The sequence below is a fragment of the Seriola aureovittata genome, chromosome 8 (assembly GCF_021018895.1).
Source record: "Seriola aureovittata isolate HTS-2021-v1 ecotype China chromosome 8, ASM2101889v1, whole genome shotgun sequence".
NCBI classification, from domain to species: domain Eukaryota; kingdom Metazoa; phylum Chordata; class Actinopteri; order Carangiformes; family Carangidae; genus Seriola; species Seriola aureovittata.
In genome coordinates, this window is record NC_079371.1 from 24,679,611 (window position 1) to 24,688,381 (window position 8,771).

At 41.7% G+C, this 8,771-nt stretch overlaps 1 long non-coding RNA gene across 1 annotated transcript; it reads right to left on the minus strand.

Annotated features, from left to right (window-relative positions):
• Positions 1–4,019: 4,019 nt before the first annotated feature.
• Positions 4,020–8,442, minus strand: LOC130173820 (uncharacterized). Its single transcript, XR_008828502.1, has 2 exons — positions 8,408–8,442; positions 4,020–5,231 (listed from the first exon to the last, which is right to left on the minus strand). It is a non-coding gene; the product is annotated as an uncharacterized LOC130173820 (long non-coding RNA).
• Between the last annotated feature and the right edge of the window lie 329 nt (positions 8,443–8,771).

Sequence of the window (8,771 nt, forward strand, 5' to 3'; positions counted from 1 at the left end):
TCTGATCTCAACTACTCACTTGTAAAAATTCATGACTCTGCCTATCACAGATGTGATGTTATTGCAGTGAAAAAATCACACACCATGAACACCTGCCAAAGTTCTCAAAACCACTTCTGTGGTAGTTCCTGCTACAGTCATGATCACGCAAACACACACACACAAACTCACGAGGTGAAACCAATACCAGAAACAATGTCATAGCTGTTAATCAAGCTTGTATCTCCTAAATTCGTTCTGTAGGGCGGTATCCAATATCTACTATCTCGCTAGATGCATATTCAAGTTAATCCCACTGTGGGCCTGTGTTACCTTCTCTGATTTGCTGCAACATTATAAACAGAGTGAGTTCTCTGACGTCGTCGTGAGATACCTTAAAAAAAAACGAACAAAAGAAATACAAAGAAAAAAACCAAATCATAATGCTAATCTGTACTGCATGACTAGTTTTGCCCACACAAGGAACGATTCACCTTATTGCAGTTGAGATGCCACCTTTTATGAGAGACTCTGTGACTGAAATGAGGATAATTGAAGTCATGGCATTTGGTACAAGAACTGCACTTTAAATTCCTCTCAGGGAGTAGAGGGAGCTTGCTAAGCCTAAGAAGGGTAAATCTAAATGGAACAAACATTATCTGTGATTGCAATCCAACAAACCAAAGAAAATTAGAGGCAGAAACTTTAAGACTACAGAATGTTCCAGCAGTCATTTTCTATGGTTAATTTCCTCAAGACTGCATTTGATTGAGCTGAGGCAATGAGGAAATTTTTATGCTAACTTGTGACTTTAGCTTCTGTTTTTTTCCATCTTTACTAATTAACCATTTAACTCACTGGACAGCTCAGAGGCAACTTTTAAGGTGGAATGTTTCCTTGCGTGTTACTCAATACTTGATCGGTGTTTGGAAAGCAATCAATACGCCTTAAACATCAATATTACAACTTTGAAAAAAATGTGGGCGGGGTTGGGGGGGTCGCTACGACACGTTACCCTATGAGACAGAAAGAGAGAGCAGTGATCAACTGCCTCTCACTCTCATTGACTCCAAAAGTTCTATTTACAACCATAAAAAGCAGCAGGATCAGACACCGAACTGTGTGACGTGCTCTGTCTGTTGATCTCTGATTTGACATGACTTGACATTTGATCACCGATCATCTATAAAACCCTACTTTAGCTATTGCAGAAAATGTTTGTCTTCCATTTAACGGTGTGACATAACATGATGTAACATCACCCATCGGTTTTCTGAAGGGTAGTTCTTAAGCTCAGAGTGGGCCGTTTCCACAGTTGCCATAGTTGCCATCTTGCCAGTACCTGACTCCACTGAACTTCCGGCTAATCCATAAATGGGCAAAGAGTAGGAGCACATGTGGAGCTGAAATTTCGGTTCCTTCTGGCTTCTGGCACGCTCACCCACCTGTCACTCAAAGCGTCACACACTCAGTTATGCAGAACTTTGAGCCTTAATTAAATTTAAAGGAGTGAGTTATATATATAAAAACTCACCCCCCCATACAGTTGTCATGAAGGAAGAAAATAGCTATAAAGACCAGTTTTTGTTCCAGGCTGTAAACGTGTTTATGTCTGCTGTAAAGTTGGACATTTTAACATGAGAGTCTATGGGGATTGACTCAATTTTGGAGCCAGACCCTAGACCCATTTGAAGAAGAACAGTTTTTGGTACTTCTGTGTTTTTCAGCCTTTGAGGTTGCTGCTTATTTTATACTTGTACTTTTGCAAACTATTACTAACTTTGTAAGAGGAAAAGCTTTTGTAGAAGTGGTAAGAGCTTAATCAAACTACAAGTTGGAAGTTTAGTGGTGGTGACGTTGAAGTCATGTGACTGTGGTGTAGTATGTTTATAGCCTAACATTAGCTTTTTACTTCTGGTGGTATTTAGGCTATCCTAATTCCTTATCCCCCTAAAGACAGAAGAAAGGTCTTATCTTCTGCAGTAATCCAAAAGCCAAAGTAAAACTCCCATTGGCCGGAGTGAACCAGAGTGATGCTAGCATCCAGGTTGACCTACAAAAATACGTCATCCCTGCAGCACTCTGTAGGTTTCCTTAGTATTTACACCTTAGCATACACTGCACTGACTTTTAACAGACATTTTAACATTTGTTTAATGATACAATTAACATCAAAACTTGACATTATTTGTCAATTTTAGGGGAGGGAACCCCTGATGAGAACTCATTGCGATTATATTATCTTATTGACAGATTCCGTCTTGGACCGAATTGGCCAAAGCATTTTATTAAAAAGTAATAAGGTATAAATAATGGCAAATTGGGAAGTTTTTAAGTCAAGTAGTAGCCTATACCCAAGGTTTTTAGCAGTGATTTTGTTTTTCATTTCTAGCTGATAACCATCTATGAGATTAAGTAGTCTACTAAAGTGTCCAGATAAACTGAGCTTTAACTAAGAACAGTTCAGTCTGAGGCTCAGTCTGGCCTATGGTTATGATTATTAATGAACTACTCAGTTTTAAGCAAACCCAGATTTTAAACTGCGCCACTTTCTCAAAACCAAAGCAGAATTCAGCTTCCATGTGTGGCCACTGGAGCATGGTGGGCTGGACTGAGCAGGTAAGAGTAATGGTGTGCTGGCGACCTGTGAGCGGAGCGCATCAGTCTCGCAGCATTGTGTTGGTCCTCCATCAGAGAGATCTTTCGCTTCATTGCCTTTCAGTGTTCTGATCCCACCGGGAGCAGCAGCCGGTCAGTGGATCACTGCTCTCCAGTGAATTTCATTAGTTTCTTCCACAGACCCTCCCCTGCTGTCTCTGCACCAACAGAGGCTGCTGCTCCTCTTTGATACGCCTCAGCTCAGCGTGAAGGTCAACTTCTGTTTCAGCTTGTAGAGGTAACAAGCATATAAAGGATTGCTGTGTCCACAAACACTATTAGCTATTGCATGTAGCATGACCTGTTTAATTCCTCTTTTCTTTTAGTTCAACTTTTAATTTCCCCCTAGGTTAGACTCATGTAATAAACAATACGTTTTACTTCCTGTTTACTGTCAGTTTGCTATTTTACTTTTGAATGGAAGTTGTTTGTTTGTTTGTGCATGTTGGACAAAAATAATTATGTAAAGCAAACAATAAATCAATATAATTTGGAAGTTAATATTATGCTGCCTTAATAAAATCCAACCAGAGACTCTGTAGTCTGAATTAATTTAACTGAAGAATATCTAAAATGAGTTTTATTCTCCTAGCTAGAGTTAACACGAGTTATACAGTGGAGATGTACACAATGCAGGGGTTTCCCATGGAAAGCATTATCCTTTTCCAAAGTCATTATTTATAGGTATATGAAAAAAGGAAACAGAGCATAGACATGTCTGGGTATGTCCGACTGGGAGGAGACCCAGGGATAGATCCAGAACTCGCTGGGGGGGATTACATATCCCTTCTGGCCTGGGAACGCATCAGGATCCCCCAGGAGGAACTGGAAAGTGTTGCTGGAGAGAGGGATGTCCGGGACCTCCTGCTTAGCCTGTTGCCACCGTGACACGATCCCGAATAATGGATGGATATGCAATGGTTATAAATGAGGCCCCTAGTGCTTCATGCATTTCTCTGTGGAGACTGTGGCCGTTTATAGCGATGTCTGTACCATTTCATGGTTTTGTGGTGCTCCAACTAATATCCCATGAGCTGGTCAGACAAGTCCAAATCTTGCATGTCCTTACTGGTCCGTCAGACAGGGGTAGGTCTTAGAATCGCTCTATTCTCGTATCCACGTTGGTCCTCCTTTCCCCAAGGTATGCAGTGTGAATAGTGGAACACACTGTCACCTCGTATGTGTCCATCCACTTAACAAAGAGAAGTTTGCCATCTCTTACCCACCTTATTGAGCCTCTTGACGACTTCTTTGTGGGAGCATTTTCTTTTGCTGTTGGGGTCCCCAATCTTCCTTCACGGTAGGTGCCACATGCGCCAAAGCCCGGGCCCCTCAGGTATGTTTGAGAAGAGCTGGGTCGGTGTAGAAGTTGTCATAGTATATATTGTAACCAGAAACAAAAATAGTTTTTTAATAATAAAAGGTGACTTGCAAAACACAATTCAAAAACATAGGACCAAAAAACCAGAAGCACCAGGAGACATTAGCAAACTTGACAGGGGCAAAACAGAAGCAAAACATGAAAATCCAAAACACTGAGATAAAGGGGAAACTTCACAATTGCAAAACTGTCAGATGAACTGACAAAGACAACAGGGAGCACAGGGACTAGGGCAGGGCAGACAATCACTGATTGGGAAAAAACGAAATGACAGGAAGTGAAACAAAGGTCAACACACAAGATCAATGGATTCAAAATAAAACAGGAATTAAACCAAAAGTCTAAACGAAGAGTCCAAACAAATTCCAAAAGTCCAAAAAACAGTCAAACCAAAGGCAGATCAAGACTGAAATCCTTTTTCAGTAGTGACCTTCAAAACACCTTTTCCACTCATAAACAAAGAGTTTGATACTCTATTTGGATGACTTGAGCCTAAGGTACAATGTCAGTCTGAGTTTGGCCTTTTGTTGCAACAATCCTTTATCCACAGATGAGCTTTGAAGAGGATTGTACACAGGAATTTTGAATTGAGTCATATTGGGATCATATTCCTGTGTGCCTTTTTTTTCACTCATGCAAAAATGCATGAGAGGGTCATGAATCTGTTTGAAACGGGAAATGGGACATTTTTGCCCTCCGTGTCTCTCAATATCAGCAGTCCAAAGATTATGAGAAACTCCACAGGAGTGATGTCCATCCAAGCGAGGAGAATCTTCGTTTGTGTTGTGGGTGATGGTTTTTACAGTCCTGTCATCAAAAAAAAAGTTTTGAATGTCTCCAGCGGGCTTGTGTTGTTGACTCGAAGAAGTGGTGGCTGCACAACAGGACTGAGCTTTGGAGTGAACCTTGGGAGATCAGGCGAAATGTCAGCATCTGTCTCCGTCTTCGATGTAGAACCTGGCTGGGTTGGTGGCCTTGTAACCTGGCCTTGATCACATCCCCTGCTGTGGGCTGTGCCTGTTCAGGGACATTGGGGTGAGGGGGTTGTTTTTCTTCCCCGTCTCCTCTTGGGACTGTCTCTGGACGAGGTGGGCTGAGGTGGAGGTCCCGGAGGAGACATCTGTGCAGGCGGGGATATCTGAGGTTGGTCAGGGGGAGATGGCCTTTCTCTTCTCCTCCTTCTCCTACTCGGTCCACCACATCAGTATCCGCACTATAAGACATGACAAATTAATAAAACTACTGTGTAACTGGGTAATAATAGTTACCCAAAAGCCTTATCCAAAACACACATAGACTTCCCAAGTGGTCTCACCCACCTCCCTCCATTCAAACACCTCTGTCACTGTCTGTTTTACTTTCCACCGCCACCTCCTCTACCACAACTGTAAACTGTTACAAACAACAACCCCCATCACCTCTGTGTGTTCACCCACACAGACTTCTGGAGGGTTTGAAATGACTAAAATAGTTTACAGTACTATTTGGTTTGTTTCACATTCACTTCCAGCATACACTATTTTACAATAATAGTCTGTTTACATGCTGTAATGGTCAGTATTGCTTACAGGTAAAACACAGCACACAAAATCCATCACAATTTGGATAATTTCATAGCATTACATACATGTCCTTGTAAGGATCTGTCCCATCACCAAAATTCCTCTTGTCCTGTGAGAAGCACGACTCAAGCGCTGAGTCATTTTCTCCGACATCAACACCTTGATATTTCAGCTCCAATGCCTCAGCTACACTGAGCGTCTTGCTTGCCGTATTTTTCTCTTATATTTTAAATATATTGTTTCTCTCATATTTGTCTCTTTCCATTAACTAAAATAAACTTTTCAACCAAATTCTCCTTGCTTCGAGCTCAGAACATGCTAGCAGCTCTAAGCGAAGCCTCTGAATCAGACACCTTGATTGGCTTTGAGGGCACCCACTGGAGCCAATAAGAGTGTCTGATTCAGAAATGTGACTCGAAACGTTATCAGCAAAGATGGCAGATGAGAATTGATATGCATGCTATACAATGTGCCAGGCGAATCAAAATCTTTTACAAATTCACAAATTAGTGTGTTGACCGTGGTCAATATCTTTCATGGACAAACAGGGCCTTGCTGGAAATCTGTGTTTCGCTAGTTTAACACAAAAAAACAGCATGTCTCTAGTCTCAAACCACTGCAGAGTAATGACGCTCTAAATGCAACATTGTATTTGGAAGTTTATACGTTGGTCAATCACGCAAATTCTCTCCACTCTCTGTCCCTCCTTTCAATGTGCCTTATCGCTTCCTCTTTTCTTTCTCTCTCTCTGTCCTCTCTTCTCTCTCTAGGTCCTCTCTCTCTTTCCTCTCTTCCCTTTATTCTGACCCCCACCCCTCTCTCCTGGACTTCTGTGAGGAATGTGAGCCACTCGGACCCACGCTTCCTCTTTCCTGGTGACCTATATTCTCTCACAGGAGGAGAGCAGTGGTCTGCTGCAGCAATTGATACCATGGATGAGGAGATGAGATTTGGTGGGGTGATAGATGGTCTCTACCCCATCACCTCATTCATGGCATCAAACCACTTCCAATTTGCAGCAGTGGCCTCTCCTCCCTCAGTGCTCACATCAGTCCGTGGCGCTTTCAGCTCCTATAAAACATGCACAGCAGTCATGTGATAATCATTTATTTAGCAAAACTTTTCACCACTTATCATCATATATTGTTACCCAGCCCAGCCTGGCTGATGTTTACTTTCGTCAAAATAATCAGGCGAACATCATCATCACATTGCTTTTGTGCTAAACGTCAAGACTGTAGTGCTTTCAATACTTCAACTCACCTTGTATTTTAGCTTCAGGTTCTCCTTTTTTTTTTTGCCCACCCAGCCTCCACCTTTCCCTCCACCCTCTTTGATTAACATCCTACACAAGCATAACATTGGTCAAATTGGTATAAACGTTTGACAGGGGATGAGCATTTACACAAAAAATTTGACAACAATATGGTCATTGCAAGGATCCCTTAACGACTTTGTCACCTGCAAATTATGTACAATTATAAATCTCAGGAGAGCAGTCTCCCCTAACTATACTTTACACCCAAGCATCATTCAGCTGCAAAATATAAGAGCAGAACATAAAAGGTGCTATGACCATGAAAATGACAACACTTGATGGTTCATTTTCTTACTCAAAGCTTTTCACTGCAGCATTTCTCCTGCCCCTGAAGCTCTCTTCATTCTCAACCCTCCATTTAATGAGGCGCCCTGTATCTTCATCAGTCCCTTGCGGAAACGGACAACGTACAGTGTTGCTAATCACAGTTACTCGCTGTTATTAGCCAACTAGCTAACCTTTATGCTAAATTAGTATGTAGGCTAATAGGGCAGTCGAGCGGTACATGCAATTCCAACAACGATAAAGTTAAGTTCATTATGAATGCAAAATCATCATTCAAACATTACCTGACCACATACAAACCATACAAGTATTACAGTTTGGTTACTCACATTTGTGCACGATTTGTCGCTGGTTAGTGCCAGGAGCCTCGTAGCCCGCCATCATATTTTGAAGAGCCATAATGCATCATGGGGCAGTTCAGTAAGTCCAGTATGCTCACAGTGCATACTCAGAAATTCTTACTAATCTAGTATAAATCCGGGTATTTCACACGAACACAAAATTCTTAAACTATGCAGTTGGAATGCACTACATACTCATTTTGACGTCACACTTAGTATGAATAGTACGTTAGTAGGCGGTTCTCGCCTAAGACTCTCTTTCTGTTGTATTTACAGCACAATAAATTCATGTGGCACCTGGATGAGCATTGTCATCATTCAAAAATTGTTACACTTGTGAAGACACTTGCAAGAGTAAGATAGGACCTTTAATCTCTGTATAGTAGGAATGGATCAAGCGGTTGCACTTGCAGTTACAAAGACATAGAGAAGCGTTTTAGCATCTTTCAGCTCTCACTCGCTGATTTCAATGTTTCAGCTTTTGGTCTCTTCGATTTTGGCAGCAGCGGACAACGGGTCTCAGAGTAACATCTCTCAAAACCCCACAGTTCTCCACCTTCTCAGCACAAAACAGCAGACAGACACAGGTCGACATCAGCCGGTAAACACAGTGGAAAGTTAGTGAAGAGCAATGCACGGTTAAAGGAAAGTGAATATTGGACGTACATTCCTCAAGGGGGAGAGAAATGAAATGGAATGAATGCTAATGCTGCTCTGTGTCTGTGGGATTTCTGAATAAGCAACTGTTTGCTAACAAGCTCACCACACCAACTTTATAAGGTGATTACAGCTTGTTCAGCTGGCCCCAAGTATCCAAACATTCAATCAGTGTAGTTTGAATGAAATGCACCACGATTCTCAACAGCTATCTGAATTGATTTACCTTAAATGAGTTTTCTTTCAGCTTCTTATACGGAGTTCTGCAAACAGTAATGAGGCAGGGATTGTATTTCCTCTGCAAGCAACAGGTCACACCTACAGAATAGCACCATCTACTGGCTCAGTTTATGTTAAGGAAAAATTGGCATTCCTTCATTTGCAGGGTGTGAAAAGTATTTTTTCGTCTTCCGTTGCTCGCTCCAGTGGACTGCTGCAGCAGAAGCACAGGTTTAACTATTCTCCTAGCTTCATATGCACCATTACTCACAGATTATCAACACACTCTACCTGTGACACAGATTTTCTTTTTCATTACCGAGTGTACTTTTTCTCAAAGCTCCTCTCTGCATGAGCCTATCAAATTACAG